The sequence below is a fragment of the Tursiops truncatus genome, chromosome 4 (assembly GCF_011762595.2).
Source record: "Tursiops truncatus isolate mTurTru1 chromosome 4, mTurTru1.mat.Y, whole genome shotgun sequence".
Lineage (NCBI taxonomy): Eukaryota > Metazoa > Chordata > Mammalia > Artiodactyla > Delphinidae > Tursiops > Tursiops truncatus.
The window spans coordinates 126,854,722-126,881,181 of NC_047037.1; the positions used below are offsets into that span (position 1 = coordinate 126,854,722).

Consider the following 26,460-nt stretch of genomic DNA (forward strand, 5'->3'; position numbering starts at 1 on the left):
AAGATGGTACAGTAACCTAACAATAGAGTCAGACTAGAACTCTGGTTCTCTTTTCCTAGTATTAGCTCAATAGAGTGTTTAGAGGGTTTCCAAAAAGAAATATTCCATCAGCATACAGAATAAAGCTTAACATCTGATGGATATGAAATTGATTTTTAAAAATGGCCCACTTTTACAATAGCCGCAGCAGCTGTATTTTGTTAACACTAGTCTTTGTAAGTAAAGAGAACAGGGCATAATAGAAAAAGCATATATTTGGGCCCACATACCTCTGAGTTCAAACAAATTTACCATCCTTTAATAACTATAGAGTATTTTTTTTCTGAACTTGAATAAAGGGGTAAATTAAACTTGTCCCAAATGAAGAATTGAGCTTGGAAGCTAGCAGTATGTTTTGCACATTCAGTAGTTATATGTTCTTTACCTTTTTTAGCTGAAATGTCATTTAATGAGATGCCCATGAAATTTAATAATTATGTAGTCTAACAAATTATATCATGCAATTATAAAAAAACTTAACAAAATCAAACCAATCTAAATAATTCATATTTTATTTAAAAATTCACATATGAGTACCAATGTTCATTGCATTTACCACTTTTTGTTATCATATCCTAAAAACTAATAAGCTGATATATCAAACATTAAGACTGATGACACAGCCGTGATTTCCAGGCATTATCTCCAAAGGCGTGTCTTCGTTAAGCAGGATGTGGAAATGTTTGTTTAAAGGTGAGAAGAAGGTCTTAAAACAATAAAGCTGAAAGAGGAAGAGCTAAAATTCCTGACACAGCCCTTGGGAAAGGGATGGTAAGGTCTGAATATGAGATGGGAAGGATCAGGTGAATCCACTGACTTCTCATGTGTGAGAAAATGTGCCCCACCAGATTCTCCTGCTGATTCACATATTCTGGATTAATAGTATTTTTCTAATTCATGCACCACATGAAGAGAAATATACTAGCACAGATGTGTGAAAACAGCGACTGCTCAACTTATTTGTTGTGATCACTGAAATCCATTTTCCCATTAGTCTGCTCATTAGTATCCAGGATGAAAGTGCATGCTTTATTGTGCACAGCCAATATACTTCTAGGCCTTCAGCAAGTGAGAAGAAAAGAGAGGAAGTAAGGAGAAAGGAAAACCTTCTGAAAACAGGGCTCCACTATCTGGGGATAGAGGAGGGACCAGGTCGAGCAGAGCAAGCCTCACTCTGCTCCAGGATGTAGCTACAACTGCAAGGCAGGAACTTGCTCATTTGCATTCATTTTCTAGTCCTATTCAGCTTCTCACACATTCTAAGGGCAGGGATAAGTAACAGGTAGGTTGTGAGGGTTCCTCTCTTACTCCATCGTTGCTAATGGAGTATTAGGGCCTGATACTATCTGAAGTTCCTACAAAATTGATCAGTATTTTTGAAATACCACACCTAGGATTTCAGGGACATTGAGGAGACAAGGCTTGTCTTAGGCCAACCCATTGTGTAGAATATGTTGTTTTTCTTACACCTTCTTTGTATGCAATTCCTGTGACAGTATATACATCTTGCTAAAAGTTCTTGCCCTGTCTCTGCTATGACCCCTTCCTCTGACAGAGGTCACATGTCTCAAACTCAACTTCATCTCTTACTTCTATCCACTCCACCATGAATAATTGTTCTTTCACTGATCTCTTTTGGATCTCTTTTGGATTGATCTCTTTTGGATATTTGTTGATCTCTTTTGGATATTTGTAAGACAACCAAGTGTGATTATATTCATAACATAACCTCTAGACCCAGGGCACTGTTTTTAGAAATATACCTTATATCTGATATACCCTCTTTCTTCTTTCCTGTCGGCATGGCAAGGAATATTGACTTTCTACACCCACCATCTACCCAGTCCCTATAAATCCACATGTGAGAACTCATAATGAATTGTGATGAGAATGTACAGTCCTTACCAGTTTATAAGTAAAAATGAAGTGGTATTTTCATTCACATCCCAAATGCAACAACTTTAATCCTCTTTCTATTCCTTAAGCAGGAATTCCAGACTTTTCCACATGATCTTCCACATGACCCAAATATTGCCCTGAACGTACCCAAGTTACTTGTCCTTGTTGGTGATTCCACCTTTCCTTAATTCATGCTTACTCCTTCTTGATTAGAGAACAGGGAAGAATGTGTCTCAGGCAAATCCTCCACATGATTAGAAAATGATGGATATCACGGCTTTGTCTGGAACAAAGTTTGCAATGATCTCTCCTTTCAGAGGAAGGAGAAGGAGTCCAGATTCCCAGATCTTCTCAGACTTTTTCCAACAACTCTCTGATTTTGTACTCCGTTAGAAAGCTCTCTCTGAGTAGTGTGACCACATGTCCCTTTTTGCTCAGGAAACCCTGATGTATCATAGTACTCTCAAAAGTGTCTCTGTATGGACAGTAAATTATAGTTTAGAGTCTCTGAAAATCCACATAGAAGAAAAATACTTAGCATCCCTGAATTCTTTTCCCACTTATGATCCAGGCTGCTTTTTCTCTCTGCTTTGGCTTGTCCATCAAAAAGACACCAGCTACTCTCTGTATTCCAAAACTGCACTGGAATTGCTGGTCCACAAATGACAATCTCTCTAGTATCTATTGCATGTAGGTTTTAAAGTTTTCTTCACAAATCTTTACTCTCTTTTTCCAAAGTCCTCGTGGATAAGACACCCTGGTTCTAAAACATGCAGCATTTTCCCCAAAATGAATTACAGGTATGGGTCCTACCCTCTCCCCAGATCCAGGGATCCCCTCAAAAGTCTGGTTCTAGAAGATGATCCATTATGTTTTTCCCCTGTAACCTGGCTTCAATAAAAGCACTTCTTTTCTAAAAATGGGTTTTGATATATTAGAATCTCCATATATATAAATATTTGTTGTGCCATTCTCTTTTCTCTCAGGAGGCTCCTTCAACTTTCTGTGAATTCATGTGTGTCAGTGTATACAAGGCGAGGAGTGTGACTCAACTCCACTTACTTTCAGTGTTCAAAACACAGTGTTATGTTGAGAGGAGGGAGGACACTACCAACATATGCTCTTGCCCAACACATGGTAGTTTTATTTAGAAGTATAGAGTTATGCTTAAGAGAAAAATTAAAACAAACAAAACAGACTATATCTGGAATAGCATGTCTGTTATCAGCTTCACGAAAGGAAATGAGTCATTGAAAATTAAAAAGGATCTCAGAAGAAAAGTTAGCCACATCAAGGGCCAAAGTCTTTATGCCCCTTTGGCTCCATCTACTCCTATTTAGCAACTCTATCCACTCTTATTAGCAACCCCTTGGCACTCAGCCTTGGTCTGCCTGAGGAGAAATGGTCTTAGCAGTGTTATATCCTGCCCCCCATCTGTTGGTAATCTTCCTTTTTCTGACTTTCCTTCATTTCTAGAAAATGACAACAGTAAACAGTGCAGAGGCTCAAAACTGAATTCACACTCCTACTAGTAAATTGAAATCAGGTCATTATCTTACAAGTTGTAGTCTAATATATGGTCCCTGAATCACACTGCTATTACAATTTATGCTAAAAGTGGTTCATACATAAATACTGGATGCCTTTCTTAATATTCACAAGAATTTTTTAAAGAAAATACCTTTTAATTGAAATTAATTTTTATTTTGTGACATTACTGGCATGTGACACCATGTGAGGATTTTTTTTTTTTTTAACTGAGAGTGCTTTCTGATAGGCCAATGGGAAAGGCAAGAAGAATGGGCTACCTTGGTAAGCTAGTGTTTCAGAGTCCCTTAGGAGGAAATTTGTTTCTTTCTTTATTATCTCTCATAACTACCCTTAGAAATGCTCTAATATTTTCAGGTCCTATATCCCTTGGTTTTTTCTTCTTTCAAGATTTAGTTACCTAGAAGCCAGGTGATGGTATTCAAAATAAATCCAGCACAGTGTTTATACTCACTGTACCAATAAAATCATTCAAAATTCCCTTTTGGTAAATGCAAACATGGACACAATCTTTCACTCCTTTTGGTTTCCATTCTACGTGTAATGTGACTTGGAAGATTTTACTCTCAAGAATTGGAGTCATTGTCCCTGGGTTCGTCTGGTGACTTGCTTTGGCCAAACGGAGTGAAGTAAAAAGGTTTTGATGTGCAGGTTCCAAATCTAGGCTGTGAGAGGACTTACACAATCCCACCCACTCTCCTGGGGCCTCTGTCTTCCCCAAGTAAACAACCCTGGGCTAATCCACTGAAGGATGAGATTTCATGTGACCCCTAATCAAACCAGTCTCCTATTTACCCAGAAAGATTGCTGTCACCTAACTGAGCCCAGCTGAGATCAGAAGAACCACCTTCCTAAACCCAGTCCCTATTGCTGACCCACAGAATCATTAACTAAATAAATGTTGTTGCCTTAAGCCACTATGTTTTGTGATAAATTGGTATGCAATATAAAGTAACGCAATATATCTCTTATAACCCATAATGTAAATTTCAAATGTTGCAACATTCATTGTAGTCAAGATCTTTTATAATTCTCTTTAAGCCTGCATTTCCAGTCTCAGTCCTACTACTCCTCCCTTGACAATTTATTCTAATTTATATACTGTACAAGTTTTCTTCATCAAGCAGTGTTTTCTGTGACTCTGTATTTCCAGTTTTTGTTTGTTTGTTTGTTTGTTTGTTTATACACTGTGCTCTCTGTCATGGTCTCACCTATCTGTTCTTGTGAACTCATACTTTTTCTCCAGACCTAGTTCTAATATTATTGACTCCATAATAATTTTCCCAACTCTCCCCAAAGAATGTAATTTTTGACTTTCTGTTTCCACATTTTCCATATAACTTTAATTTTCCACGTTTATCACAGTACACTGTGTTTTTATGTCTCTCGTCCTAGCATCGTGGCAGAGACATAGCTGCAGTAAATTCATCATTATTTACCGAAATTTGTTCCTTACTCTCCAACCCCACCTCCATAGGAGGGATAAATTTCCCCATTGCAGCTAGTACCAACGTAGTCTAACCTAGGTCTTAAAAAGCATCTGGCTTCCACACGCCTGTGGAAGCTTCCAACCACCCTTACTGGGTTAATTCAGAAAAGCAAATGAACTTCTAATCTCAAAACAAAGAAAGCAAAGAGGAGGAGAGCTGCTCGAGCTTCCCTGCTAACATGTGAGCAAGATATTAATATCAGATTATTTTCCTATTTAGTTGTTACACAATATTAAACAGAGTTCCCTGTGCTATACAGTAGGTCCTTGTTGGTTATGCATTTTAAGTATAGCAGTGTGTACATGTTTGAAAAATAATAGATACATGTATATGTATAACTGAATCACTTTGCTGTACACCTGAACTTTGCTGTGTACACTTTGCTATGTACAGTTTGCTGTACACAACATTGTTAATCAACTATACTCCAATATAAAATAAAAAGTTTTTTTTAAAAAAGAATGAGGGTTTCTCTGGTGGCACAGTGGTTGAGAGTCTTCCTGCTGATGCAGGGGACACGGGTTCGTGTCTCAGTCCGGGAAGATCCCACATGCTGTGGAGCGGCTGGGCCTGTGAGCCATGGCTGCTGGACCTGCATGTCCGGAGCCTGTGCTCCGCAATGGGAGAGGCCACAGAAGTGGGAGGTCTGCGTACCGTAAAAAAAAAAAAAAAAAAAAAGAATGGTGAGAGAGAAAAAAGAGAAATTAATATTAATATCAGGTATTTGGTTCCACAGTATTGTAGTATTAGCTAACTGAGATAATAGCTGAATTGATATTTGACAGGCAAACAAATGAAGTTGAGTTTGTGTAGGCTCCTAAGATATTTTTAATAAGAGAGACATTGAATTAAGACCTAGGAAGTTTTGATTGAAAATAAATTAGAATTGTCTTAAAAGACTATTAAATAGCGTATATGTCATCAGTTCTTTACAGTTAAACATATTTTCATCAGGTTTTATCAGATATTTTGTCTTTGTTCACATCTAGCTTGATTCAAATTTCTCTGCTAATAAATTTATTTTTTTTTTCATGATTTAAATAGGCACTAAGTACTCTTAGATGTTAATCTTATATCCCTGGGTGCACACAGCCTAAGATGATGTGAGAGAATAAAATAAAAAGGAGTGGCATTGCATTCCCTGCTACCCCAATTTCTAAAGTAATATATGTTCAAGTTAAAAAAAATAAAATAAAAATACTGAAATGTATAAATTGTAAGGTAAAATCCCACAATCCTGTTATTTAGAGCAAAGTACCAATAACAGTTTGGTATATAGCCTTTCAGGTTTATTTTTTCTGTGCACATAACACTCTTTCTCTTATTCAATATCATATTGGAAAAAGATTTGCTAGATGTCCATTGTTATCCATTCTAAGAGTAGCATGTATACCATTATTGTTGAAATAAAGTACAAATATGGAGTGATTGTTAGATTTCCAACAGAAAAATTACATATTATACTTTGTTTTTACTTCTGAATAATGTCTATGTGGGAAGATGTTCACATTTTTTTCCACTGAAAGTGTGTGCAATGTACAGAATTATGTGATGCTGGGTTATGACTTATGAATTAAAATATGTAAGTCTAAACAGTTGCCTGGTTTCAGAAATACAAGTGAGATTTTCCATTTTATGAATTGTGGTTTAACATTCTTACCACACCATAATATCAGAGCTTACAAAGCACATGGAGTTGGCATATTACATGAAAATGCTGCCACCCTACAGCATTTTTGTGAAAACTTTCTTGAGGAAAATACTTTTCTTGGAAAAAAAAGATTTTTTAATGAATTGCAGTAATAAAAAAGAAAAGTGTTAAATATCCTTTTATATGTAGATAGTCCCAAATGAAATGTAAACTTTTTATGTAAGTCTAAGTTTATATGACAGCAGAAATTCAATACTTTGATATATATATATTTTCTGAGCCATGTAAGAAAAATCTGAACCTGAATTATCTGTCTTTGCCAAAGGGTTCCTAAGTTGCAGAACCATAACTTGTCCTTTGCTCTGCAAGACTATGACTTTCTTTCTGCTTCTAACTTTATTCAAAATTTATTATGATCTTCATGAAGCATGCAGAGAAGACTTTCTACAGCCATTCAGACAATTCACTCATTTCAGCAAGAGGGACAAACAAGGAGAGAAATAAATATGTATAAATAATAATAGATACTAACATAAATTAATAGATTTAAGCAAAAAATAATATTTCACTTGTAGAATGAAAGGGAACTGGCCATAAGATGGTCTGTGGAAGGTAAGAAAAAGCTAATTTTACTGAGAGAAACAGGGAATCTTTATTTAGTCATTGCTCTAAATGTGTCAGTTAATTCTCAGGAAGCAAAAACTAAGAAAAGCCCCGGAGAACTATTTATAGCTTCACATATCTATATATTGAATAAGAAAAATCTAGGTAATAAGTCTAGTGAACAGGAACTTGAAATATGAATACCATAAAAATAGTTTAAATGTATTAAATGATTATTATGAGCCAGGGTATAAGTGTTATTCATCTATTTAATCTCAAAAATCTATTAGGCAAAATATATGGTGACACAGAGGAGTTAAGTGTTTTGCACAGAGAGTTTAAGTTGACAAGAGGCAGAGTTGGGATACAAATCCAAGCCAGCTGGCTTGTTAGACCCATCTCACAAAACTTCCTTTTACTATATACTTACTCTTTCTAGAAAGTAACTAAGACCTTTTATGAGCATTTGAGTATCTTGGTGATCCTCATCCACAAACTATGCAATCTTTAGAGCTTCCATTCCATTCAATGGGTTCATACATTCACTCTATTTACTTCGTATTCAGAGGAAAAAAAAGTCTATACATGAAAGGTGTTAGAGAGAAGAACAAACATACAGGGATTTGTAGGCAGCCTCTAATTTGGAGATTGAATTCTAGGTTTGACATTTATCCTGGAAGATAATTGTTTTTTTTACTTACAAAATGCCCATCCTTGTCACTGAAACCACAAAGTAAGCTTATAATTGTGTGTGCTTTCAATTTCAGAAGCTGAAGAAGGAAATTACAAGTGGAATATGAAAGTGCTTAGCTTCCCGTATGTTCAAAACAAGGAAATCTAACTGAAAGGAGGAAGGTTAGTATTTTATCTTAAAAATGTGCTTGGGGAGGCAAGCATATAAGCATAGCAGAAAAATTAGTATTAGAAAAAAGAGAGCACAAACTTGATATTTAGGATTTTTTTGTGTGTGTGTGTGTCGATTACCATTTGTCATTTTTAAAAAATGAAGTATAGTTGATTTTGCAATATCATGTTAGTTTTAGGTGTACAACATAGTGATTCAATTTTTTTTTTTTTTTTTACCCATTGTTCTTAGATTTTAATAAGTGATTTAAAGTTCCACATGTATTTGGAGCAACATGAAATTTTGTTTTTGTTTTTTTTGCCATTTATATTTTTTTATTAATTTTTTTACATCTTTATTAGAGTATAATTGCTTTACAATGGTGTGTTAGTTTCTGCTTTATAACAAAGTGAATCAGTTATACATATACATATGTTCCCATATATCTTCCGTCTTGTGTCTCCCTTCCTCCCACTCTCCCTATCCCACCTCTCCAGGGATTTTTTTTTATATTTAAAAAAATACATTAACATATTTTTATTTTATAATAATTTCAGAATTTTTTTAAAAATTGAAAAATCATGCAGTGTTCTGGTATAACCTTCACCCAGGCTTCCTTAAATGTTAATATATTTTACAATGTTAACACAGTAGAATGATCATAAACAGAAAATTAATATTAATATAATATTATTAACTAACCTACAGACCTAATTTGAATTTCACCAATTGTCCAAGTAGATTTTTGGGATTTTCAAACATAATCCGTTGTTTATCATTAGCTAATATGTAATAGTAGTGAAAAGGATCTAATCTTTTAAGACCCATCGTACTTAAAGCAACATTACACCTACCCCCCCATCTGTCATCTATCTTTTCTCTGCCCTTTCTTTGAATTTACATATTCTGATTTTATCACATGGTGCTCTTTGTCCTTCACTATATATTGAGCTCCTCAACAGTAGGAAATTTATGTTTATAATTATACTGTTTTTTTTTTTTTTTTTTTTTTTTTTTTTTTTTAATTATACTGTTTTTTAAAATTTATTTTTTATTGACATATAGTTGACTTACAATGTTGTGTTAGTTTCAGGTGTACAGCAAAGTGATTCAATTTTATATATATATATATGTGTGTGCGTGTGTGTATACATATATATATATATATATATTCTTTTTCAGATTCTTTTCCCATATAGGTAATTACAAAATATATAATTATGCTCTTAATACACAGTGCCTGGCACTCAACAAACATTTTTAAAGAGATTGTTTTATTATAAGTGTAAGAAGTAGATTGATCTATCATGTTTGCTAATGATGAAACTGTATACTTTTAGCTGAATACTGCAGTAGAACGCTTACATAATTTATTTGTATGAAAATGTTTATTCAGCTTTTGTCATTTGGACAGTACATATTCATCTTCTGTGGAGATACACGGATGATGCATGCATAACCTCTGAGTCATTTAATATGTAATAGGAAGCAAAAGACAGATAATCTCACAGTTATAAATCAAGCACCAGGATGGGAAGTGCTCTAAGAGAATCAAAAGATGTACTTTGGGATAATCATTATTGCAGTAGCATTAGGAAGAGCTGAGGTGGGATATTACAGGAAAGAAAGGCATCCTCATGAGGTAATTGTATTAATACTGATTTGAGAGCTTGAACGACTAAACAAGTGTAACTAAGGAAAAATGAAAGACCAAATCCCAGAAGTAGAGAAAATCAAAGGATTAAATGAAGACCTTCAAGATGGCAGAGGAGTAAAACGTGGAGATCACCTTCCTCTCCACAAACATATCAGAAATGCATCTACATGTGAAACAGCTCCTACAGAACACCTACTGAACACTGGCAGAAGACTTCAGGCTTCCCAAAAGGCAAGAAACTCTCCATGTAACTGGGTAGGGCAAAAGAAAAAAGAAAAAACAGAGACAAAAGAATAGGGATAGGACCTGCACTTCGGGGAGGGAGCTGTGAAGGAGGAAAAGTTTCCACACACTAGGAAGCCCATTCAATGGTAGAGGCGGGGTGTGTGTGTGTGTGGCAGGGGTTGGGGGGAAGCTGTGGAGCCACAGAGGAGAGCACAGCAACAGGGTTGTGGAGGGCAAAGCAGAGAGATTCCCACACGGAGGATTGGTGCCAGCAGCCTGAGAGGCTTGTCTGCTCACCCACCGGGATGGGTGGCAGCTGGAGGCTGAGGCTCGGGCTTTGGAGGTCAGACCGCAGGGAGAGGACTGGGGTTGGTGCCAGCAGCCTGAGAGGCTTGTCTGCTCACCCACCAGGATGGGTGGCAGCTGGAGGCTGAGGCTCGGGCTTTGGAGGTCAGACCACAGGGAGAGGACTGGGGTTGGCTGCGTGAACACAGCCTGAAGTGGGGTAGTGTGTTACAGCTAGCTGGTAGAGAATCCGGAACTCTAGAACTGCCTAAGAGGCAAGAGACCATTGTTTTGTGGTGTGCGAGGAGAGGGGATTCAGAGCACCACCTAAATGAGCTCCAGAGACAGACACGAGCCACGGCTATCAGTGTGGACACAAGAGACGGTCATGAGATGCTAACACTGCTGCTGCAGCCACCAAGAAGCCTGTGTGCAAGCACAGGTCACTGTGCACACCTCCCCTCCTGGGAGACTGTGCATCCCGCCACTGCCAGGGTCCTGTGATCCTGGGAGAACACACGGCATGCCTCAAACTGTTGCAACATCATGCTGGCCTCTGCTGCTGCAGGCTCACTCCACGTTCTGTACCTCTCCCACCCAGTGGTCTGAGTGAGCCAGAGCCCCCCGAATCAGCTGCTCCTTTAACCCCATCCTATCTGAGTGGGAACACAGCCCTCAGGAGACCTACACACAGAGGTAGGGCCAAATCCAAAGCTGAACCCCAGAAGCTGTGCGAACAAAGAAGAGAAAGAGAGACTTCCCTGGTGGTGCCGTGGTTGGGAGTCTACCTGGCTATGTAGGGGACATGGGTTCATGCCCTGGTCTTGGAGGATTCCACATGCCACGAGGCGGCTGGGCCCGTGGGCCGTGGCTGCTGGGCCTGTGCGTCCAGAGCCTGTACTCCCCAGTGGGAGAGGCCACAAGAGTGAGAGGTCTGCATACTGAAAAAAAAAAAAAAAAAAAAAGGAAGAGAAAGAGAATTCTCTCCCAGTAGCCTCAGGAGCAGTGGAGGAAATCTCCACAATCAACTTGAGGTACACTGCATCTGTGGAATACCTGAATAGACAACGAATCATCCCACAATTTAGGTGGTGGACTTTGGGAGCAACTATAGACTTGGGGTTTGCTTTCTGCATCTAATTTGTTTCTGATTTTATGTTTATCTTAGTTTAGTATTTAGAGCTTATTATCACTGTTAGATTTGTTTATTTGCTTGCTCTCCTAATTTTTTTCTTATATGTATATTTTTTCTTTTTTCCTTTTTCTCCTTTTGTGAGTGTTGATGTGCTTCTTTGTGTGATTTTGTCTGAATAGTTTTGCTTTTACCATTTGTCCTAGGGTTCTGTCTGTCCATTTTTGTTTTGTTTTTTTTAATATAGTTTTCAGCAGTTCTTATTGTTGCTGGGTTTGTTTTTTTGATTTAGTTGCTCTCTTCTTTCTTTCATTCTTTTTTTAATTACTTTTTAATTTTTTTCATTTTTAATAATTTTTTATTTTAATAAGTTTATTTCTTTTTATTTTATTTATTTTCTTTCCTTCTTTCATTTTTTCTCCCTTTCTTCTGAGCCATGGGGCTGATAGTGTCTTGGTGCTCCAGGTGGGTGTCAGACCTGTGCCTCTGAGGTGGGAGAGCCGAGTTCAGGACATTGGTCCACCAGAGACCTCCCAGCTCCATGTAATATCAAATGGTGAAAGCTCTCCTGGAGATTTCCATCTCAAAGCTAAGACACAGCTCCACTCAATGAGGAGCAAGCTGCAGTGCTGGACACCCTATGCCAAACAACTAGAAAGACAAGAACACAACCCACTGATTAAAAGAGGGGCTGCCTAAAATCATAATAAGATCACAGACACGCCAAAACACACCACCAGACACAGTCCTGCCCACCAGAGAGATAAGATCCAGCCTCATTCACCAGAATACAGGCATCAGTCCCCTCCATGAGGAAGCCCACACAACCCACTGAACCAACCTTACCCACTAGGGGAAGACACCAAAAACAATGGGAACTACGAACCTGCAGCCTGTGAAAAGAAGACCACAAACACAGTAACTTAAGCAAAATGAAAAGACAGACAAACACACAGCAGATGAAGCAACAAGATAAAAACTCACCATACCTAACAAACGAAGAGGAAATAAGCAGTCTACCTGAAAAATAATTCAGAGTAATGATAGTAAAGATGATATAAAATCTTGGAAACAGAATGGAGAAAATACAAGAAACATTTAACAAGGACCTAGAAGAACTAAAGAGCAAGCTAACAATGATGAAAAACACAATAAATGAAATTAAAAATTCTCTAGAAGGAACAATAGCAGAATAACTGAGACAGAAAAACAGATAAGTGAACTGGAAAATAAAATAGTGGAAATACCTACTGAAGAGCAAAATAAAGAGAAAAGAATGCAAATAATTAAGGACGATAATAGAGACCTCTGGAAGAATATTAAATGCACCAATATTCGAATTATAGGGGTCCCAGAAGAAAAAGAGAAAAAGCAAGGGACTGAGAAAATATTTGAAGAGATTATAGTTGAAAACTTCCCTAATATGGGAAAGGAAAGAGTCAATCAAGTCAAGGAAGTGCAGAGTCCCACACAGGATAAATCCAAGGAGAAACACACCAAGACACATATTAATCAAACTATCAAAAATTAAATACAAAGAAAAAATAATAAACTCAGCAAGGGAAAAACAACAAGTAACATACAAGGGAATCCCCATAAGGTTAACAGATTATCTTTCAGCTGAAACCCTGCAGGAAAGAAAGAGTGGCAAGACATATTTAAAGGGAGGAAAGGGAAAAACCTACAACCAAAATTACTCTACCAAGCAAGGATCTCATTCAGATTTGACAGAGAAATTAAAACCTTTACAGACAAACAAAACCTAAGAGAATAGAGCACCACAAAACCAGCTTTACAACAAATGCTATAGGAACTTCTCTAGGCAGGAAACACAAGAGAAGGAAAAGACCTACAATAACAAACCCAAAACAATTAAGAAAATAGGAATAGGAACATATATATCAATAACTACCTTAAATGTAAATGGATTAAATGCTCCCACCAAGAGACATAGACTGGTTGAATGGATACAAAAACAAGTCCCTTACACCCACTTCAGACCTAAGGACACTTACAGACTGAAAGTGATGGGATGGAAAAAGATATTCCATGCAAGTGGAAATCAAAAGAAAGCTGGAGTAGCAATTCTCATATCAGACAAAATAGACTTTAAAATTAACACTATTAAAAGAGACAAAGAAGGACACTCTATAATGATCTAGGGATCCATCCAAGAAGAATACATAACAATTATAAATAGTTATGCACCTAACATAGCAGCACCTCAAGACATAAGGCAAATGCTAACAGCCATAAAAAGGGAAATTGACAGTAACACAGTCATAATAGGGGACTTTAGCACCCCACTTCACCAATGGACAGATCAACCAATATGAAAACCAATAAGGAAACATGAGCTTTAAATGACACATTAAACGAGATGGACTTAATTGATATTTATAGGGCATTCCATTCAAAAACAGCAGAATACACTTTCTTTTCAAGTGCTCATGGAGCATTCTCCAGGATAGATCATATCTTGGATCACAGATCAAGCCTGGGTAAATTTAAGAAAATTGAAATTGTATCAAGTATCTTTTCTGACCACAGCGCTATGAGACTAGATATCAATTACAGGAAAAAAATATGTAAAATATACAAACAAATGGAGGCTAAACAATACACTACTTAATAATGAAGAGGTGACTGAAGACATCAAAGTGGAAATCAAAAAATGCCTAAAAACAAATGACAATGAAAACACGACCACCCAAAACCCATGGGATGCAATAAAATCAGTTCTAAGGGGGAAGGTTATAACAAAAGAATCCTACCTCAAGAAGCAAGAAACATCTCAAATAAACAACCTAACCTTACACCTAAAGAAATTAGAGAAAGAAGAACCAAAATAAACACCCAAAGTTAGCAGACAGAAGAAATTATAAGTATCATGTCAGAAATAAATGAAAAAATAATGAAGGAAATGATAGCAAAGATCAATAAAACTATAAGCTGTTTCCTTGAGAAGATAAACAAAATTGATAAACCATTAGCCAGACTCATCAAGTAAAAAGGGAGAAGAGTCAAATCAACAGATTTAGAAATGAGAAAGGAGAAGTAACAACTGACACTGCAGAAATACAAAGGATCATGAGAGATTACTACAATCAACTATATGCCAATAAAATGGACAACCTGGAAGAAATGGACACATTCTTAGAAACACACAACCTTCTGAGAGTTAACCAGGAAGACATAGAAAATATAAACAGACCAATCACAAACACTGAAATTGAGACTGTGATCAAAAATCTTCCAACAAACAAAAACCCAGGACCAGATGGCTTCACAGGTGAATTCTATCAAACATTTAGAGAAGAGCAAACACCTAACCTTCTCAAACTCTTCCAAAGTATAGCAGAGGGAGGAACACTCCCAAGCTCATTCTATGAAGCCACCATCACCCCGATACCAAAGTCAGAGAAAGATGTCACAAAGAAAGAAAACTACAGGCCAATATCACTGATGAACATAGATGCAAAAATCCTCAACACAGTACTAGCAAACAGAATCCAACCACACATTAAAAGGATCATACAACATGATCAAATGGGGTTTATCCCAGGAATGCAAGGATTCTTCAATATACGCAAATATATCAATCAATGTGATAAACCATATTAACAAATTCAAGGAGAAAAAACATATGATCTTCTCAATAGAGGCAGAAAAAAGCTTTAGACATATTTTAACAACAAGTTATGATAAAAAAAAAAAACCTCCAGAAAGTAGGCACAGAGGGAAATTACCTCAACATAATAAAGGCCATATATGAGAAACCCACAGCCAACATCATTCTCAATGGTGAAAAACTGAAACTATTTCCTCTAAGATGAGGAACAAGACAAGGTTGCTCACTCTCACCACTATTATTCAACATAGTTTTGGAAATTTTACCCACAGCAATCAGAGAAGAAAAAGAAATAAAAATAATCAAAATCAGAAAAGAAGAAGTTAAGCTGTCACTGGTTGCAGGTGACATGATACTATACATAAAGAATCCTAAAGATACTACCAGAAAACTACTAGAGCTAATCATTGATTTTGGTCAATTAGCAGGATACAAAATTAATGCACAGACATCTCTTGCATTCTTATACACTAATGATGAAATATGGTCATCTTATTTTTGATAAAGGAGGCAAGAATATACAATAGAGAAAAGACAGCCTCTTCCTTATGTGGTGCTGGGAAAACTGGACAGCTACATGTAAAAGAATGAAATTAGAACACTTCCTAACACCATACACAAAAATAAACTCAAAATGGATTAAAAACTAAATATAAGGCCAAACACTATAAAAGTCCTACAAGAAAACATAGGCAGAACAGTCTATGACATAAATGACAGCAAGATCCTTTTTGATACACCTCCTAGAGAAATGGAAATAAAAACAAAAATAAACAAATGGGACCTAATGAAACTTAAAAGCTTTTGCAGAGCAAAAGACACCATAAACAAGATGAAAAGACAACCTTCAGAATGGGAGAAAGTATTTGCATGTGAATCAATTGACAAAGGATTAATCTCCAAAATTTACAAGCAGCTCATGAAGCTCAATATCAAAAAAACAAACAACCCCGTCCAAAAATGGGCAGAAGACCTAAATAGACATTTCTCTAAAGAAGATATACAGATTGCTAACAAACTCATGTAAGGATGTTCAACATCACTAATCATTAGAGAAATGCAAATCAAAACTACAATGAGGTATCACCTCACACCAGTCAGAATGGCCACCATCAAAAAATCTACAAACAATAAATGCTGGAGAAAAGGGAACCCTCTTGCACTGTTGGTGGGAATGTAAATTGATACAGCCACTATGGAGAACAGTAAGGAGGCTCCTTAAAAAACTACAAATAGAATTACCATACGACCCAGCAATCCCACTACTGGGCATATACCGTGAGCAAACCATAATTCAAAAAGAGTCATGTACCACAATGTTCATTGCAGCTCTATTTACAATAGCCAGGACATGGAAGCAACCTAAGTGTCCATTGACAGATGAATGGATAGAAAAATGTGGCACATATATAGAATGGAATATTACTCAGCCATAAAAAGAAATAAAAGTGGGTTATTTGTATTGAGGCGGATAGACCTAGAGTCTGTCATACAGAATTAATTGTCAGAAAGAGAAAAACAAATATCGTATGCTAACACATATATATGAATTCTAAAACAAACAAACAAACAAACAAAAATGCTTCTGAAAAACCTAGGGACAGGATAGGAATAAAGATGCAGACGTAGAGAATGGACTTGAGGACATGGGGAGGGCGAAGCGTAAGCTGGGTCGAAGTGAAAGAGTGGCATGGACGTATATACACTACCAAACGTAAAATAGAATGCTAATGGGAAGCAGCCACATAACACAGGGAGATAAACTCTGTGCCTTATGACCACCTACAGGGGTGGGATAGGGAGGTTAGGAGGGAGATGCAAGAGGGAGGAGATATGGGGATGTATGTATATATATAGCTGACTCACTTTGTTATAAAGCAGAAACTAACATGCAATTGTAAAGCAATTATACTCCAATAAAGATGTTAAAAAATAAAAGGATCAAATGAAATTTGCTGATAGATGATTTTAAAGAATGGAAATCTAAGACTTTGATATATGTTGGGAAGGTTTTTTAGGCATTTTCAGAACATTAAAAAAATATCTGAGGCTCATAACCAAAGCAGGTATTTCCTAAACAGGTAAGAGACAAGTCTTGCTATGGACAGGTTTTTAAAATGATACAGTTTTAGTTTTAGAAACAGAAATTTATCAATAACATTTAGGATGGATTAGAGGGAAAACAGGTACTGAATATGAGGAGGCCAGAGGTTATTTTTTCTTGAAAAAGCAAAAAGGACCTGGACTCTGGTATTAGCAATGGGAATTACAGAGAAGGAAGAGATAATTGATGATATGTGGAGGTAATACAAAATACATTGTATAAAGGCCATATAAGCACTTAGCCTAGAAATTGCTTTGATAGAGATAGCATACAAAGAACATATGTGGTACATAAAAAGTTGTGCTAATCCAAAAACAGGTAAAATAGCCAGAGTATTGAGATAAAGCTGTATAAAACAATGAAAATTAAGCTGGGATTTGAACGAAACACAAAAATTGATCGATAGAATATGTGGAAGAATTTCCATGTAGGAAGTCAAAGCATGAGACAGTGGTCCAGAACTAATAGTCTACCACCCTGGTTTAGGGGTGGTATGGTAGAACCCAGACTGATTGAGACTAAATGTTCATACAGAGTAGTTTTAGGGAAAAAATAATTTGGGATAGATAAAACATTATTGCAGACATTATTAACTTGAAAACAGTAGATACATTTTAATGTAATATAGTTGGTATTAAGGTATCTTTGGAGGCTCTGAAACAAACAAACAAACAAATATCAGATATTCTCAATCATTCCTATAGCAATGTACCCTGTAGAATTGAGGTTGGGTGGAATAGAAGACCAAGGTTCCATTGGAGGGCAATTAAAAGGCAATTGAATTGATTTAATATAAAGCTTTTAGACTCCTCACAGGGAGAATGTCCCTAGAAATGATGAAAGGACAAATCCAAGAAATACAAGGACTCAGTGTCTCTTGAAAGAGAAAGGAGAGTGGTGAGCTGAAGATAGCCAGGTGAGTGAGGGGTGGCAGAGAAAGCAAATGGAAGAGTTTGGAAGAGAATCTAGGTCAGTGTGTGTGTATTCATTTGAGGATGATGACAGGATATTCTATTTGAGTAAAAATCTTGGAAGTGGATGGAACTATAAAACTGAAGCTTTAATAAGTAGTTGGGGCTAGAGAGTTACATCTGAATATCATTAATATACAATCAAGTGAGTGGGTGATTTTCTTAAGCACATAGGGAGAGAAGATTAAAGACAATAAACTGATAACTGGGAGGCCATTGATAATATAGGTCATCAAGAAGAAAAGGCAACAAAGAAATCAATGCTGATGGTATAATTAATATAATATATGTCAGTTATTGAGCAATTATTCTGAACCTGGAGCTGTGATAAGAGTTTTACATTTAATGTGATATAACACAATCTTTAGGCAAAGAGGTAAATTTGGTAGAATCTGGTAAAATATAAAAGCAGTGTCTCAGTTATCAAAAGACATGAAGGTCATGATCAAAGGTCTCAAAACAAGATATGGATTAAGATAATTCCTAGGGTCTGGCTAAACTGAATACCACAAACTGGAAAGCCTTCTAAGGAGGTGCAAGGATTTGGAAAGCCAGATTAAAAGCCTCTCTGCTGTTCAATTACTGTGAGAGTCAAAAAAGGTCAAAGAACTCATGTGGGAAAATGAGGCCTTTGTATTGAAATAGACATGATATTACTATGACTGTTTAAGAGATTACAGATGATCCCCAATAGAGATTACAGATGATTTATGAATACAATTACACATGTAATTGTATTCATAAATGTCCTATGGTGGTTCTCATAAAATCAATAAATTGATTATATAGATTTTCCATAAAATAAATAATACTAAGAATAATAATCTGTCACACATTTAGACTTATAATAACCAAAGGATTCTATTAGCCTTGACACTTACAACAAACCTTCAAGATAGATCTCATGACATGATTTTATAGTTAGAAATACTGAGATCTGGACTGTGTAAGTAATTTTTCCAGTTCACCTAGCTGTAATTGCCAGAAACATACATCTGGACCAGAGCTGCATTGTCTCACAGCATCACTCTTTTCCTCTGGTCCATACTGCTTCCTGCAGGATTTTGTTATCTACCTCTCTGCTCCTGAACATAGAAATAAAAGATATGTAATCCATACCAACAAAGCCATTGCATACAATTCTCTTTTAACAATTTTTTCATTAACCTGAAATGTTGGAGAACGGGTCTCAAAATATTTGGCAGTTTGATGGTTTTGATCCCTAAAATGTTGTCCATGTTATAAAAATGGCAAAGACACTCAAGATTAATACCATTTTCTTTATGGTGCCCCTGGTTCCATAGATAATAAACAACTAATGCCACAAATGTGAGTTATGCTCCGGAATGATAGGAAGAGATCAGTTTAAGATGTGAAGAATGAGGGAGTAAACTCTCTCCTGACAGATGGATTGTTTTCATGTTTTTATAATATCCACACAATTTCCATCTGAGGTCATTTTTAATTTACACCACACTTTATCTCTCTTGATCCACCTTTTTCTCAAGGTATGCTGCGCTGAGGTTTTGTTTTTGTTATCCCACCCACATGTGGTTGGCCTATACTAACATACACACACCCAGCTTGGGTTGTTTCCAACACAAATACCAATGGTATTCACACTATGGGAAAGAGAGTAGCTTGGTTAGAATTTGATGTGGAGGTTAATGTCCAAGCCCACACTTACATAGCACAGCTAAATGCTAGAAAAATGAAACGCTGTAGAAATAGAATACTCAGAAGCTTAGAGGCAAATATATGTTTTCTATTTTGCTGCATAAGAAATATAATTATTATTGCCTCTCAACATCTGCATAGGAAACAGAGAAAAGCACAGCATCATTTGAGGAAGGTCAAAAATTCATAGGCTCTTAAGGTGTTTCTCCAACAGTATGTTCTACCTGAAAATACAAACAATCAGTTGTATTCTTTTAGTAGATGGATTTCACACACACAGATACACACACACACCAAACACACCTTATAAAAAGAAGTTAATTTGTGAGTGAACAGTATTCAGAGCTAGTAATGCCACAGGGATTTGTTTACCAATTTTACTTTAAAAATATACACAGAACCGTTAGATATAAAACTTAACTGAGGAGAAACCAGACAGGAAGAAACGTGGGTTTCATACTTAAAAAGCACTTAGGCGGAGGAGAGGGGGAAAATGGAGGAAGAGTAAGACATGGAAATCACTTTCCTTCCCACAGATACACCAGAAATACATCTACACGTGGAACAACACCTACAGAACACCCACTGAACGCTGGCAGAAGACCTCAGACCTCCCAAAAGGCAAGAAACTCCCCACGTACCTGGGTAGGGCAAAAGAAAAAAGAATAAACAGAGACAAAAGGATAGGGACGGGACCTGCACCAGTGGGAGGGAGCTGTGAAGGAGGAAAGGTTTCCACAAACTAGGAACCCCTTTCGCGGGCAGAGACTGCAGGTGGTTGAGGGGGAAGCTTCGGAGCCGTGGAGGAGAGCACAGCCACAGGGGTGGGGAGGGCAAAGCAGAGAGATTCCCGCACAGAGGACCGGTGCTGACTGGCACTCACCAGCACGAGAGGCTTGTCTGCTCACCCACCGGGTCGGGCGAGGGCTGGGAGCTGAGGCTCGCGCTTTGGAGGGTGGATCCCAGGGAGAGGACTGGCAGCATGAACACAACCTGCAGGGGGTTAGTGCACCATGGCTAGCCAGGAGGGATTCCGGGAAAAAGTCTGGAGCTGCCAAAGAGGCTAGAGACTATTTTTTTTTTAATTTTATTTATTTATTTATTTATGGCTGTGTTGGGTCTTCATTTCTATGTGAGGGCTTTCTCTAGTTGCAGCGAGTGGGGGCCACTCTTCATTGCGGTGCGCAGGCCTCTCACTATCGCGGCCTCTCTAGTTGCCGAGCACAGGCTCCAGACACACAGGCTCAGTAGTTGTGGCTCACGGGCCTAGTTGCTCTGCGGCATGTGGGATCTTCCCAGATCAGGGCTCGAACCTGTGTCCCCTGCATTAGCAGGCAGATTCTCAACCACTGCGCCACCAGGGAAGCCCGGCAAGAGACTTTTTCTTCCCTCTTTGTTTCCTGGTGCACAAGGAGAGGAGATTAAGAGTACTGTCTAAAGGAGCTCCAGAGACAGGCAAGAAACGCTAAGGCCGCTGCTGCTGCCACCAAGAAGCCTGTGTGTGAGCACAGGGCACTATCCACACCTCCCCTCCCAGGAGCCTGTGCAGCCTGCCACTTCCAGGGTCCTGTGATCCAGGGACAATTTCGCCGGGAGAACACACAGCACGCCACAGGCTGGTGCAACGTCACGCTGGCCTCTGCTGCTGCAAGCTCACCCCACATCCATAACCCTCCCTACCCCTGGCCTGAGTGAGCCAGAGCCCCTGAAGCAGCTGCTCTTTAATCCGGTCCTGTCTGAAGGAAGAACAGACACCCTCCGGTGACCTACATTTAGAGGCAGGGCCAAATCCAAAGCTGAGGCCCAGCAGCTGTGCGAACAAAGAGGAGAAAGGGAAATTTCTCCCAGCAGCCTCAGGAGCAGTGGATTAAATCTCCAAGATCAACTTGATGTACCCTGCAACTGTGGAATACCTGAATAGACAACGAATCATCCCAAATTGAGGAGGTGGACTTTGAGAGCAAGATGTATTATTTTTTTTCCCCTTTTCCTCTTTTTGTGAGTGTGTATGTGTATGCTTCTGTGAGAGATTTTGTCTGTATAGCTTTGCTTTCACCATTTGTGCTACGGTTATGTCCATACAGTTTTGTTTTGTTTTTTACTTAAAAAAATTTTGTTCTCTTAATAATTATTTTTTATTTTAATAACTTTTTTTATTTTATCTTACTTTATTTTATTTTATCCTCTTTCTTTATTTCTAATTTTTCGCCCTTTTATTCTGAGCCGTGTGGATGAAAGGCTCTTGGTGTTACAGCCAGGAGTCAGTGCTGTGCCTCTGAGGTGGGAGAGCCAACTTCAGGACACTGGTACACAAGAGACCTCCCAGCTCCACGTAATATCAAATGGCAAAAATCTCCCAGAGATCTCCATCTCAACACCAACACCAAGCTTCACTCAACGACCAGCAAGCTACAGTGCTGGACATCCTATGCCAAACAACCAGCAAGACAGGAACACAACACCACCCATTAGCAGAGAGGATGCCTAAAATCATAATAAGGCCACAGACACCCCAAAACACACCACGACGTGGACCTGCCCACCAGAAAGACAAGATCCAACCTCATCCACCAGAACACAGGCACTAGCCCCCTCCACCAGGAAGCCTACACAACCCACTGAACCAACTTTAGCCACTGGAGACAGACATCAAAAACAACAGGAACTATGAACCTGCAGTCTGCAAAAAGGAGACCCCAAATGCAGTAAGATAAGCAAAGTGAGAAGACAGAAAAACACACAGCAGATGAAGGAGCAAGATAAAAACCCACCAGACCTAAAAAATGAAGAGGAAATAGGCAGTCTACCTGAAAAAGAATTCAGAATATGATAGTAAAGATTATCCCAAATCTTGGAAATAGAATAGAGAAAATGCAAAAAAAAATTTAACAAGGACCTAGAAGAAATAGAGATGAAACAAGCAACGATGAACAGCACAATAAATGAAATTAAAAATACTCTATAAGGAACCAATAGCAGAATAACTGAGGCAGAAGAATGGATAAGTGACCTGGAAGATAAAATAGTGGAAATTACTACTTCAGAGCAGAATAAAGAAAAAAAGAATGAAAAGAACTGAGGACAGTCTCAGAGACCTCTGGGACAATAGTAAATGCACCAACATTTGAATTATAGGGTTCCAGAAGAAGAAGAGAAACAGAAAGGGACTGAGAAAATAGTTGAAGAAGTTAGAGTTGAAAAATTCCCTAATATGGGAAAGGCAATAGTTAATCAAGTCCAGGAAGCACAGAGAATCCCATACAGGATAAATCCAAAGAGAAACATGTCACGACACATATTAGTCAAACTGTCAAAAATTAAATACAATGAAAACATATTAAAAGCAGCAAGGGAAAAGCAACAAATAACACACAAGAGAATCCCCATAAGGTTAACAGCTGATCTTTCAGCAGAAACTCTTCAAGCCAGAAGGGAGTGGCAGGACATATTTAAAGTGATGAAGGAGAAAAACCTACAACCAAGATTACTCTACCCAGCAAGGATCTCATTCAGATTTGATGGAGTAATGAAAACATTTACAGACAAGGAAAAGCTGAGAGAGTTCAGCACCACCAAACCAGCTTTACAACAAATGCTAAAGGAACTTCTCTAGGCAAGAAACAGAAGAGAAGGAAAAGACCTACAATATCAAACCCAAAACAATTAAGAAAATGGGAATAGAAACATACATATTGATAATTACCTTAAATGTAAATGGATTAAATGCTCCCACCAAAAGACACAGACTGGCTGAATGGATACAAAAACAAGACCCATATATATGCTGTCTACAAGAGACCCACATCAGACCTAGGGACACATACAGACTGAAAGTGAGGGGATGGAAAAAGATATTCCATGCAAATGGAAACCAAAAGAAAGCTGGAGTAGCAATTCTCATATCAGACAAAATAGACGTTAAAATAAAGACCATTACAAGAGACAAAGAAGGACACTACATAATGATCAAGGGATCATTCCAAGAAGAAGATATAAAAATTCAAAATATTTATAGTCCCAACTTAAGTGCACCTCAATACATAAGGCAGATATTAACAGCCATAAAAAGGGAAATTGACAGTAACACATTCATAGTAGAGGACTTTAACACCCCATTTTCACCAATGGACAGATCATCCAAAATGAAAATAAATAAGGGAACAAAAGTATTAAATAATACATTAAATAAGACCATCAACCTTAATTGATATTTATAGGATATTCTATACAAAAACAACAGAATACACATTTTTCTCAAGGGCTCATGGAACACTCTCCAGGATAGATCATATCTTGGGTCACATATCAAGCCTTGGTAAATTTAAGAAAATTGAAATTGTATCAAGTTTCTTTTCCAACCACAACACTGTGAGACAAGATATCAATTACAGGAAAAGATCTGTAAAAATACAAACACATTGAGGATAAACAATATACTACTTAATAACCAAGCGATCATTGAGGAAATCAAAGAGGAAATGAAAAAATACCCAGAAACAAATGACAATGGGGACGCTATGACCCAAAACCTATGGGATGCAGCAAAAGCAGTTCTACAAGGGAAGTTTATAGCAATAAAATCCTACCTTAAAAAACAGGAAACATCTCAAATAAACAACCTAACCTTACACCTAAAGCAAATAGGGAAAGAAGAACCAAAAAAAATCCAAAGTTAGCAGAAGGAAAGAAATCATAAAGATCAGATCAGAAACAAATGAAAAAGAAATGAAGAAAATGATCGCAAAGATCAATAAATCCAAAAGCTGGTTCTTTGAGAAGATAAACAAAATTGATAAACCATTAGCCAGACTCATCAAGAAAAAAAGGGAGAAGACTCAAATCAATAGAATTAGAAATGAAAAAGGAGGAGTAACAACTGACACTGCAGAAATACCAAAGATCATGAGAGATTACTACAAGCAACTCTATTCCAATAAAGTGGAAAACCTGGAAGAAATGGACAACTTCTTAGAAAAGCACAACCTGCCAAGAATGAATCAGGAAGATATACAAAATATAAACAGACCAATCACAAGCACTGAAATTGAAACTGTGATTAAAAATCTTCCAACAAACAAAAGCCCAGGACCAGATGGCTTAACAGATGAATTCTATCTTACATTTAGAGAAGAGCCAACACCTATCCTTCTCAAACTCTTCCAAAACATAGCAGAGGGAGGAACACACCCAAACTCATTCTACGAGGCCACCATCACTCTGATACCAAAACCAGACAAAGATGTCACAGAGAAAACTACAGGCCATATCACTGGTGAACATAGATGTAAAAATCCTCAACAAAATACTAGGAAACAGAATCCAGCAGCACATTAAAAGGATCATACACCATGATCAAGTGGGCTTTATTCTAGGAATGCAAGGATTCTTCATTGTATGCAAATCAATCAACATTATACACCATATTAACGAATTAAAGGAGAAAAACCATATGATCCTCTCAATAGACACATAGAAAGCTTTCAAAAACATTCAACACCCATTTATGATAAAAACCCTGCAGAAAGTAGGCACAGAGGGAACTTTCCTCAACATAATTAAGGCCATATATGACAAACCCACAGCCAACATCGTTCTCAATAGTGAAAAACTGAAACCATTACCACTAAGAGCAGGAACAAGACAAGGTTGCCCACTGTCACCACTCTTATTCAAAATAGTTTTGGAAGTTTTAGCCACAGCAATCACAAAAGAAAAGGAATCCAAATCGGAAAAGAAGTAAAGCTGTCACTGTTTGCAGATGACATGACACTATACATAGAGAATCCTAACGATGCTACCAGAAAACTACTAGAGCTAATCAATGAATTTGGTAAAGTAGCAGGATACAATATTAATGCACAGAAATCTCTGGCATTCCTATACACTAATGATGTAAAATCAGAAATTGAAATTAAGAAAATACTCCCATTTACCATTGCAACAAAAAGAATAAAATATCTCGGAATAAACCTACCTAAGGAGACAAAAGACCTGTATGCAGAAAATTATAAGACACTGATGAAAGAAATTAAAGATTATACAAATAGTTGGAGAGATATACCATGTTCTTGGCTTAGAAGAATCAACATTGTGAAAATGACTCTACTACCCAAAGCAATCTACAGATTCAATGCAATCCCTATCAAACTATCACTGACATTTTTCACAGAACTAGAACAAAAAATTTCACAATTTATATGGAAATACAAAAAACCCCGAATAGCCAAAGCAATCTTGAGAATGAAAAACAGAGCTGGAGGACTCAGGCTCCCTGACTTCAGACTCTATTACAAAGCTACAGTAATCAAGACAGTATGGTACTGGCACAAAAATAGAAATATAGATCAATGGAACAGGATGGAAAGCCCAGAGATAAACTCACACAGTTATGGTCACCTTATCTTTGATAAAGGAGGTAGGGATGTACAGTGGAGAAACGACAGCCTCTTCAATACGTGGTGCTGGGAAAATTGGACAGGTACATGTAAAAGTATGAGATTTGAACACTCTCTAAAACCATTCACAAAAATAAGCTCAAAATGGATTAAAGACCTAAATGTAAGGCCAGAAACTATCAATCTCTTATAGGAAAACATAGGCAGAACACTCTATGACATAAATCACAGCAAGATCCTTTTTGACCCACCTCCTAGAGACATGGAAATAAAAATAAAAATAAACAAATGGGACCTAATGAAACTTAA

The 26,460-nt window shown here is 37.4% G+C and overlaps 1 long non-coding RNA gene across 1 annotated transcript in view; it reads right to left on the bottom strand.

The window, feature by feature from the left end:
* LOC141278499 (uncharacterized) overlaps nt 1-26,460 on the bottom strand; it is a 105,923-nt gene that overhangs the window by 38,548 nt on the left and 40,915 nt on the right. The window lies entirely within an intron of this gene.